The 10,823-nt window shown below is 31.9% G+C and overlaps 1 protein-coding gene across 8 annotated transcripts in view; it reads right to left on the reverse strand.

Annotated features, from left to right (window-relative positions):
• Positions 1 to 10,823, reverse strand: part of LOC117167143 — a 379,970-nt gene that overhangs the window by 74,446 nt on the left and 294,701 nt on the right. The window lies entirely within an intron of this gene.

Genomic DNA, 10,823 nt, shown 5'->3' on the forward strand with positions numbered 1-10,823 from the left:
AAACTGGTTAGTTACTGTTACCATCGAAGTAGTTGTTGTAGCTTATACCAACTCTACTAATAAGGAGCTTCTTGTCGCAACTAACCATTTTTTTCAGTGTATAATTATAACAATATAGTTTTAAATGAAGCAGTTAGAGTACTGCTCCAAAAAATACGAATAACATTCTTTTATTAATGTCTAATAACCTAATACATATTATTATAAGATATATGCATATTCGTGTAATTCAAGTTTTGAAAAATCCTAATTTAGAGCCTTCGACATTAGCGAACGACGCCTCATCGTACCTAATAACTGTGGTAAAGTTTTTAACAAAATATTGTAACGCACATACCCTCAAATATACCACAATTAAATTTTTTAACAACTGCTTCACATTTTTCGTGCACCAAAATAAAAATTTACACAAAATACACTTTTTATGAACCGGTCACTTTTCACTTAATGCAAATATTTTTGAACTTATTTAATTACCTTTATATTTATTCAATTTCACTTTACTAAATTAAAAAAAAATTATAGTTTTATTCAACTTTATTACATTTATTATTTTTTAAATTATTGTCAGTTTTTCTGTATCGATGATTCGGAGCCTTCATGTCACGCCGCCAACCGTCTGTTTTTGGTACAACTTAGTCACCGCATCCTGCTTTCTAACTACGCACACGGCCCCCTTCGAGCAAAACCATCCGCTGTGCACAAACTATAGAGTTTTAGTTGAAATGACATTTAGGTGAATCGAGATTTAGATCGATTGTATAGCAACCTCAATTAATTTTTACCATTGTTGGAATATTTGAATTTTATTTATTGATTAATTATTATTTTACTTTATAGTTAATTATTATTCTACTCATTTATTAATTATTTAGATATTTAGAATTTTATTTACTTATTTATATTTACTTTTATTATTTATAATTATTATTCATTAATTTGAAATAAGTCCGGTCTTTTCGGCACACGTACATTAGGCAAGGACTCGAGTCTCGGACTCGAAGCTTCGATTACTTGGTCGAGAAACAGACTCGAGTCCAATATTCGACTCTCAGCGCCAACTACCCATCCCTAGTCTCAGCCGTCTGCTCCGCTGCTTTGCAAAGGAACGCTCCTATGCCAATCATCTCGTGCTTCCTGAACATTTTTAGGAGAGGATCTCTGCTATTTGCAGCGATGTAAGCTGTACTTAAGACAATTCGGTTATGATGACATTGAAGATTGAAAAGTGCGCGTCCGTCTTAATGTCGTACGTTGTATAATAACGAAACAGACGAATTTATATGCAAACTTTTATGCATATATATGATTTTACGCGTGGAGTAATCCAGGACCCTAAGCTCATTCTTCGTCTATTGAACCATCTTAAGCGAGTTGAGTAGAACTGAGATGGCAATCTTATAAAAAAGCAGATACCTTGCTCACCGCCGACAGATTTGAAGACCAAATCTGTCGAAGAACACGCTTGTATCCGCTTTGGAGAGATTCCTGCATTGATGCTACGTCTTAAATGAAGCTTTAAGGCATGTGCAGTTCTCTCTAGTGTAAATATTTCTAATAAGACTTATATCCAGAAGCTCAGGATCATCGGGAACGCCAATAATCTTTACTTTTTTCAGATAAATCTTGGCACACTTGTCCAATCCAAACTCCATACCAATCTCTTCTGTGTACCCCTTAACGATATTGAAAGCAACTTTAAGTTTGCTTGCACCGGAAGCATAGATCCGTAGATCATCCACATTAAGTACATGAGTAACTTCATGCTCAGGATTATTAGTGTTGCTGCAGAAGTACTCATGAGAATTGCCTAGTGCGAGAGATAGTAGCAAAAGTGTGATGCAAAAGAGCAGAAGTTCGTTGTCATACCTGAACAGAGAGTAAATATAGTTTTCCAAGGAGACATTAAGCTCTCTATGCATCTCACTATGTGAGGACGAAACTTTAAGCTTTTCAGAAGACATATGATAAGTCTATTAGAGGTTGAATCGAAAGCTTTCCGGTAATCAATCCACGCCATCGACAGGACATTCTGATGGGCTGCTGCGTCTTTGCAGGCGTACTTGTGAATTAACAGGCACTATCGATAGCCTGTTACAGCATACTCGAGGCTAGGCTTATTCAGCAAATGAAGATGGTTCATAAAATCAGTAAAAAGAATAATACAGCATCTCTAAAAAATAATATTCATACTTCATTCAATGTTTGTGTCGTTGCAAAACTAAAATGATAAGAAGCCTGATTTAATCAATTTTGATATCCGGCGTTTTTAAATTTTTCAAGCCTCGACTAAAATTGATTCATTTACAAATCTCAAATCAAAAAAGACTGTAATAATGATATTCTACACCCATTTATAATAAAATCTTAAGTTCTAACCTAATTTTTAAAATTTTAACTAACTCCGAGAAGTTGGGCTTCCCTGCTCGGCACCAAACTCGGTCAACTCTGAGGAAAATAATTGGCGACATTCAGCGCACTCTGCGATGGGCCGGAGAACTTCGCCGAGCGTCCATGCATTAGTGCATGTATATGTGTACGCCTATCCTTTAATAGTTGTATCTCAAAAAAATGAACCAAAAACGAAGAAACACAAAATGAAGCAAATAAGAAAAGCAACATGAGAAATAAAAGATCATTAGAATTCTATTTCTCATTATTTGTGTCTCAATAGCTTCATTTTGCCCTTGTTTTTATGAAAAGAAATAATTTCATCACGATTGCAGAAGTGAATGGGAATTTTTATTTTTCAATAAGCAACTTTGATTTACAGTTTTTAAATTCGTATGACATATTATTTTGAAAACTGTTAACTTATTGAATGTCGTGTTGGCAACTTATGGCATATCACTTGCTTGTCATTAATTTCTTTAAATCCACAACGACTCACTGAACACTTTTTTAAATCCATTTTTAATTAGACAGGCCAACAAAGTTTCACAAAATTCAAAAGCCAGAAAGGAGACCAAACATTTCCGAAGGATTTTGATGCGCTGAATCCGAATGCGAACTCAAAATTGCTCCTGTACGTCAAGTCTTCAAGATATCCTAACCTAAAAGTGCAAAAAGCGCGTTTTTTAGCCGTTTTTGAGGTTATGTAACTGTACAAGAAAAATGTCTACCACAAAGCTAATATGAAATTTGAAAGTACTAGTCTTCCCCTTTCAAACCTACTTGGACTCATTAGGATACCTTTATTTTTCACCAATATATTGTAATTTGAAATTTTTTATTTCAGAGTCTTAACCCATTAACGCTGAGGTGTTCAGATTTATACAACGCACTCTCTATTGCTGACGGTACGATATTTTTTCTTCAAAATATTATCTCAGGGGTTTTCGAGGGTGCCCTTCCTATTGCCGGTGTCAGTTTTTTGTTATAACCCCTAGAAGATCCAATATGGCGGCCACAATTTAGGGCTTTAAAAAAGAACAAAGAATCCCGCACACAATACCAACAAAAAAGCGTACATTGCTTTTGCCCCCTCTACGTACACACCTTTACGATATCTCACTACGCATGTGGATTTGAATATTCATAATTCATTATAAACTAAACTAAAAGTCCCACAGAAGAAGTGAAGATAGTTCTGGATTCTTCTCGGAATTATTTCCAGGCGTTTTTTCATTAATAAAAATTATTAATTTTTACAATTATGTTGTTTATAATTTTTAAGAATTTATTTAAAAATTCTAGTAAATAATTCAGAGTTAGTAAGTGAAAAATGACATACCTTGAAGTATTTTTAATGAAAAAAAATGTTAAACACTCCAAAAAAGTTAGTTTAAATATTGTATTTGCCCACTCTACGTACACACCTTTACGATATCCCATGGCGCATATAGATTTGAATATTCATCATTCATTATAAAATAAATCAAAATTCCTACAGAAAAAGTGAAGATAGTTTTGGATTCTTCTCGGCAATATCTCCAGTTATTTTTTCATTAAAAAAAGATTATTAATTTCAACTATTATATTGTTTATTATATTAAAAAATATATTGAACAATTCTGGTAAACAGTTCAGAGTTGGTAAGTGAAAAATGACATACCTTGAAGCATCATCAATGAAAAAAAAATGTTCAACACTCCAAAAAAGTTAGTTTAAACATTGTTTTTGCCACCACTACGTACACACCTTTACGATATCCCATCACGCATGTGGATTTGAATATTCATCATTCATTATAAAATAAACTAAAAGTCCTACAGAAAAAGTGAAGATAGTTCTGGATTCTTCTCGGCAACATCTCCAGTTTTTTTATTTAAAAAAATTATTAATTTCAACAATTATATTGTTTATTATATTTAAGGATTTATTGAAAAATTCTGGTAAACAGTTCAGAGTTGGTAAGTGAAAATGACATACCTTGAAGCATTTTTAATGAAAAAAATGTTAAACACTCCAAAAAAGTTAGTTTAAACATTGTTTTTGCCCCCTCTACGTACACACCTTTACGATATCCCATTACGCATGTGGATTTGAATATTCATCATTCATTATAAAATAAACTAAAAGTCCTACAGAAAAAGTGAAGATAGTTCTGGATTCTTCTCGGCAACATCTCCAGTTTTTTATTTTAAAAAATTATTAATTTCAACAATTATATTGTTTATTATATTTCAGGATTTATTGAAAAATTCTGGTAAACAGTTCAGAGTTGGTAAGTGAAAAATGACATACCTTGAAGCATTTTTAATGAAAAAAAATGTTAAACACTCCAAAAAAGTTAGTTTAATCATTGTCTTTGCCCCCTCTACGTACACACCTTTACGATATCTCACTACGCATGTGGATTTGAATATTCATAATTCATTATAAACTAAACTAAAAGTCCCACAGAAGAAGTGCAGAAAGTTATGGATTATTCCCGGCATTATCTCCATGTGTCTTTTTCATTTTTTTTTTAGATTAAGTATTTAAACAATTATATTGTTTATAATTTTTAAAAATTTATTAAACAATTCTGGTAAACAGTTCAGAGTTAGTAAGTGAAAAATAACATACCTTGAAGTATCATTAATAACAAAAAATGTTAAACACTCCAAAAAAGTTAGTTTAAACATTTTTTTTGCCCCCCCCCCCCCTCTACGTACACACCTTTACGATATCCCGTGGCGCATATGGATTTGAATATTCATCATTCATTATAAAATAAACTAAAAGTACTACAGAAAAAGTGAAGATAGTTCTACATTCTTCTCGACAATATCTCCAGATGTTTTTTCATTTTAAAAAATTATTAATTTCAACAATTATATCGTTTCTAATTTTTAAGAATTCATTGAACAATTCTGGTAAACAATTCAGAGTTAGTAAGTGAAAAATAACATACCTTCAAGCATCATTAATGAAAAAAATTTTAAACAATGCCAAAAAGTTAGTTTAAACATTGTTTTGACCGCTCTACGTACACTCCTTAACGATATCCCATGGCGCATATAGATTTGAATATTCATAATTCATTATAAAATAAACCAAATTCCTACAGAAAAAGTGAAAATAGTTTTGGATTCTTCTCGGCAATATCTCCAGGTGTTTTTTTTTTATTTTTTAAAAGATTAATTATTTAAACAATTATATTGTTTATAATTTTTAAGAATTTATTCAACAATTCTGGTAAACAGTTCAGAGTCATTAAGTGAAAAATGACATACCTTGAAGCATCGTTAATGCAAAAAATGTTAAACACTCCAAAAAAGTTAGTTTAAACATTGTTTTTGCCCCCCCCCCCCCTACGTACACACCTTTACGATATCCCATTACGCATGTGGATTTGAATATTCATCATTCATTATAAAATAAACTAAAAGTCCTACAGAAAAAGTGAAGATAGTTCTGGATTCTTCTCGGAATTATCTCCAGGCGGTTTTTCATTTTAAAAAATCATTAATTTTAACAATTATATTGTTTATAATTTTTAAGAATTTATTTAACAATCCTAGTAAACAACTCAGAGTTAGTAAGTGAAAAATAACATACCTTGAAGTATCATTAATAAAAGAAAATTTTAAACAATGCCAAAAAGCTAGTTTAAACATTGTTTTTGCCCCCTCTACGTACACACCTTTACGATATCCCATGGCGCATATAGATTTGAATATTCATCATTCATTATAAAATAAGCCAAAATTCCTACAGAAAAAGTGAAGATAGTTCTGGATTCTTCTCGGCAACATCTCCAGTTTTTTTTTATTTAAAAAAATTATTAATTTTAACAATTATATTGTTTAGAATTTTTAAGAATTTATTTTACAATTCTGGTAAACAATTCAGAGTTAGTATGTGAAAAATAACGTACCTTGAAGTATCGTGAATGAAAAAAATTTAAACAATGCAAGAAAGTTAGTTTATACATTGTTTTTGCCCCCTCTACGGATCCACCTTTTCGATATCCCATGGCGCATATAGATTTGATTATTCATCCTTCATTATAAAATAAACTAAAAGTCTTAAGGAAAAAGTGAAGACAGTTCTGGATTCTTCTCGGAAATATCAACAGGTCTTTTGTTCATTTTTTCAAAATTAATTATTTAAACAATTATATTGTTTACCTCCAGTTCACAGGTGTACCCATTCATAAATGAGAGGCGATATAAGGATGACAAGATTCAAAGTGGACGTTGCACACGTGCCAAAAGTTCTTGTTTTAGGGCAGATAGTCTTTTAATGACTGGCGCTAGATTTTTTTATTGCTCGACTTCTGCCCTCATACTGTTCAGCAATGGGGAAATCCGGCAAGGAGTTTACGTACGACAATGGTCAATTGCGCCCTGTCTTACTTGCGAACCCTGGCCATAGCTTCGCCTCACTTAGCCGAACTGCTGTTGTTGATTCGGGTCAGCGGTGTCCTTTGTACGTAAGAAGGACTAAAATGCGTAATATAAAACTTTTTTATTTCAGTACTTGGTATTTCGTAATTCTAATATTCGAAATATGCGAAATAAAGCGATTTCAATAAAATGTTCGTTGACTTGCAAATTTATAATCAAAGAATAAACTTCTTTTATTTTTCAAACCACCGCATTTCTCCAAATTATCATTAAATAATACCCCCCCCCCCCATTCCAGAAACATGCATATTGAATAGCGTCATTCCTAGCTTCCTTTAAAAGCTCCTTAACAAACATCATACATTCTTTATACTGCTTCACCAATTAGCTTATGAGCGTTAATTTAAAATAATATTTTAATATACAAGAAGCACAATTGAAAAGATTTTCATGGAGGCAATCTCAAAAGTTTCGTTTATCAAATCTAATTACAGACATTTATAAAACGAAAATTAATTATTCTTACTTTCAAAAATAGTATTTTCATATAAGCGAGTCTAAACGTTTTACTGCTGGCACTTCTCTTTTCTCTTTATTCAGTTAAGCATTAACCAAATGAAATTAATTTTGAAAATACAAAAAAAAAATTATAAAAAAAGAGTTGAAGTTTAAAAAAGTAAATATTTTTCAGACAATAAAGGAAAAAATATCAGCCAACATGTTAAGTTTTAATTAAAAAAAGAAGAAAGCAATTTTCGGAAAAATATTAATTATCTACCAAAACAATTGAATTTTCGACTACAACAAGATAAAGTATGAAGAAAAAATAAAATAGTTGTATTTAAAGTTCGAGCAGTTATTTTTAATTAAATAAAAGCGAATTTTGAACATAATAAGAAGACTTTAAACAAAAAAGAGATTCTTTACTAAAATAATAAGTCTTCAATCACAAAAATGGATTAATTCTTAATTTGAAGAAAAATCGAGTAAATTTAAGATATACTCAGGAGTTTTGAAAATATGCCAAAATTATTCAAAACTTGAAAAGATTTCGTGACAAAACTTTAAAAACTTTTTAAGCATTTTGAAAGGCGTGGAATTTTGTTTTTAATTACGAGAAAAACTAACAATGATTTTCTGTTTGAAAATTAAAAACATTTACAAAATTTGTGAAACTATACTCTGGATGATTTTGCAACCAATTTTGTCCTTTTACCATATTTTCAAATAAATGTTGTAAATATTCTAATTTGAAGATAATAACATAATTTGCATTACATTCCTGGAAAAAATGTTAATATTTTTTTACAAAAATTTTCATGTATAAATTAATATTTCTAGCTTCAAATTACTGAATATTACATCGTTTTGAAAATTTATAAATTTTCGGGTAGATTTTTTAATTTAACATTATTGCTGAGATTATTTTCTCCATCAAGTGAAAATCTTGCGTGGTTAAAAATCCAGCTGTTTTTTGAAGTTGAGAGAGACACTATTGAGATGGCAACCATGATAATCCTTAAAATTCGGTTTTTTTGTGATAAAATACTATTTTTAAATAACAGTCATAGATACATTGGTAAAGCAGTAAAACGAATGAACGATGTTCGTTAATGAGCTTTCAAATGAAGTTAGGAATGACACGCTTAATACTCACGGACCAGGAGTGCAAAATTATTTAAGGATAATTTTTTGAAATGCGCTACTTTGAAAAATACAGCAAATTTACAGAATCCGGAATTTCCGAAGTTACTGTTGGTGAGAAAACGATAGGCATTTGCCTTTAAAGCTCTACAACTTAGCAAAAAAAAAAAAAAATGCTAGCGCAGTAAAACAAAAAATGTAAGGATTTTCGGGTACATTTAAGAAGAGACAAGTTTAGAGCAATATTTCTTATACAAGGGGCAATGGGGAAAATTTGAAGAATTCATGAGTATGAAGAAAACTGTTCTGAACCACTTGCAGTTGAGAAATTTGAGGAGTAATAGAAATTGTTGCTTAAAAGTACAAAAACGTACAACTATATTATCGTCACTTTTAATAAACATATTAAAGCGATTCAAACTGCAAACTATAACGGACAGGCTCTATAGGATCCAAGGATTCAGAATCACGAATCGACGAATGGCACCAGCGGTCGGCAGTAAAAAAAGGGCCCCCCTGTTTTCTGACACTTGTTTTCCAACAAGAACAAAAATATCTACAAAATATCGGGATTTTCACATAAAAAAGAGATTATCACACACTTCCGGGCGTTTAAAAATAATTACAGAGCCTATCCGTTACAGCTTGCAGTTTTAATCGCTTTAATATCTTTATTAAAACTGAAGATAATATAGTTGTACGTTTTTGTACTTTCAAGCAAGCAAATTCTGTAGCTTTTTTTCACCGCCTTACAGCAGCCTATGAGTAGAAATCTGCAAATATGAACCAAACATAAATAATTTTATATTTTTGGAACTTACATAGACATGCCATGATTATATATTTCATCCATACTACAAAAATATTTTTGTTAGGAAAAAAAATATATTTGCAATTTTTACAACTTTTTTATTACTAATTCAACTTCTTGCAATTTCATAAGAAATTTTTAAAGATTTATACTATTAGCTTCTGTGATACGGTCAAAAAATAGCTTTAGAATGAGCCCACGAACATTGAAAAATGTTTTTAATTTAGTTATGGAAATTGGTAGGTTATTATTATTATTATTATTATTATTATTATACCATTAAGCCATTTCCCTTTCGGGGTAGGCGTGACTCACTCGGTAGGGGAAAGGAGTAGTGTGTGGAAGGGATAGAGATTTTTCAGATTGATCCAGAATTCTCGTGCGATTTAAGTAAATAACACGTTCGTTCCGCAACACTGCTCCGACCCAGTTTGCTGATCAATCTCTCTAGCAATCACCCCAAGCGAAGAACCTCACGAAGCCGTTACGTAAGGTTCCCCACTTAGGTCCATTAGTGACCAAGGTCTTTTGTTTCAGGCGTCATTCAATCTACTGACACCCTTTTTATTAACTATTTTCCGCCGTACTTTCCTGTCCTGGCATACTTCTCTAGCTTCTTTTATGCCCATGCATTTTTTCATGCAAGCTCACGCGTTTCTGTGACTTCTTATGTCTCTTCTAACTAGTGTCTCATTCACACATTCTAACCATTCTTTCCGCGGTCTACCTCTGCGCACGCTGCCATTTACTTTACCTTAATACACTTGTTTCGTTGGTCGTTCATTTGGCATTCTGTCAACATGTCCGAACCACCTTAACCGATTTCTTTCCCATGTGTCTAGTAGCGTCTCTTCTGCACCACATTCTTTTAGAATTATCTCGTTACTTACTTTGTCCATCAGGGTCTTCCCGCATATTATGCGCATGAATCTCATGTAAATTGCGTTAATTTTACTCTTATCTTTTTCTTGATAAGTCCATGTCTCGCTACCGTATAGTACTGTCGGTACAAATATGGAATTATGTATTGCTATTTTAGCTTTAATTGATATATTTTTACTTCTGATAAGGGGACCTGCTCTACGAATAACCTTCTTACCTTCATTTATTCGTCTATCTAATTCCTCATCTATCTTCCCGTCCCTAGTAAATAAGCTACCAAGGTATACGAACGTATCAACTTGTTCAATTCTCTCATCATTTAATAAAATACTGCATAGTGTTTTCTCACTCTTTCCTTCGGACACCATAATTTTTGTTTTACTTGCGTTAATTTTGAGGCCCATGCTCTTCATGCTTGCATCTAGTTTATTTAACATTCTTTGTAAGTCTTCGATAGACTCTGCCATAACAACCTTATCATCTGCGAACGTTAACCCACGTACCCTTACTGTTTGGAGATCTACACCCTCTTTGTCGAAGAGAGCCATTCTTAAACACTTGTCCATAAATAATATAAATAACTATGAAGACATAACACATCCTTGTCTTAACTCCTTGAATAATATCGAAACAGTCACTCAGTTTCCCATTTACTCTTACACTCGCTTTGCTACCTGTATATATTGTTTTTATAGCTTGTAGGATCCATC

Source organism: Belonocnema kinseyi, chromosome 2, assembly GCF_010883055.1.
Source record: "Belonocnema kinseyi isolate 2016_QV_RU_SX_M_011 chromosome 2, B_treatae_v1, whole genome shotgun sequence".
NCBI classification, from domain to species: domain Eukaryota; kingdom Metazoa; phylum Arthropoda; class Insecta; order Hymenoptera; family Cynipidae; genus Belonocnema; species Belonocnema kinseyi.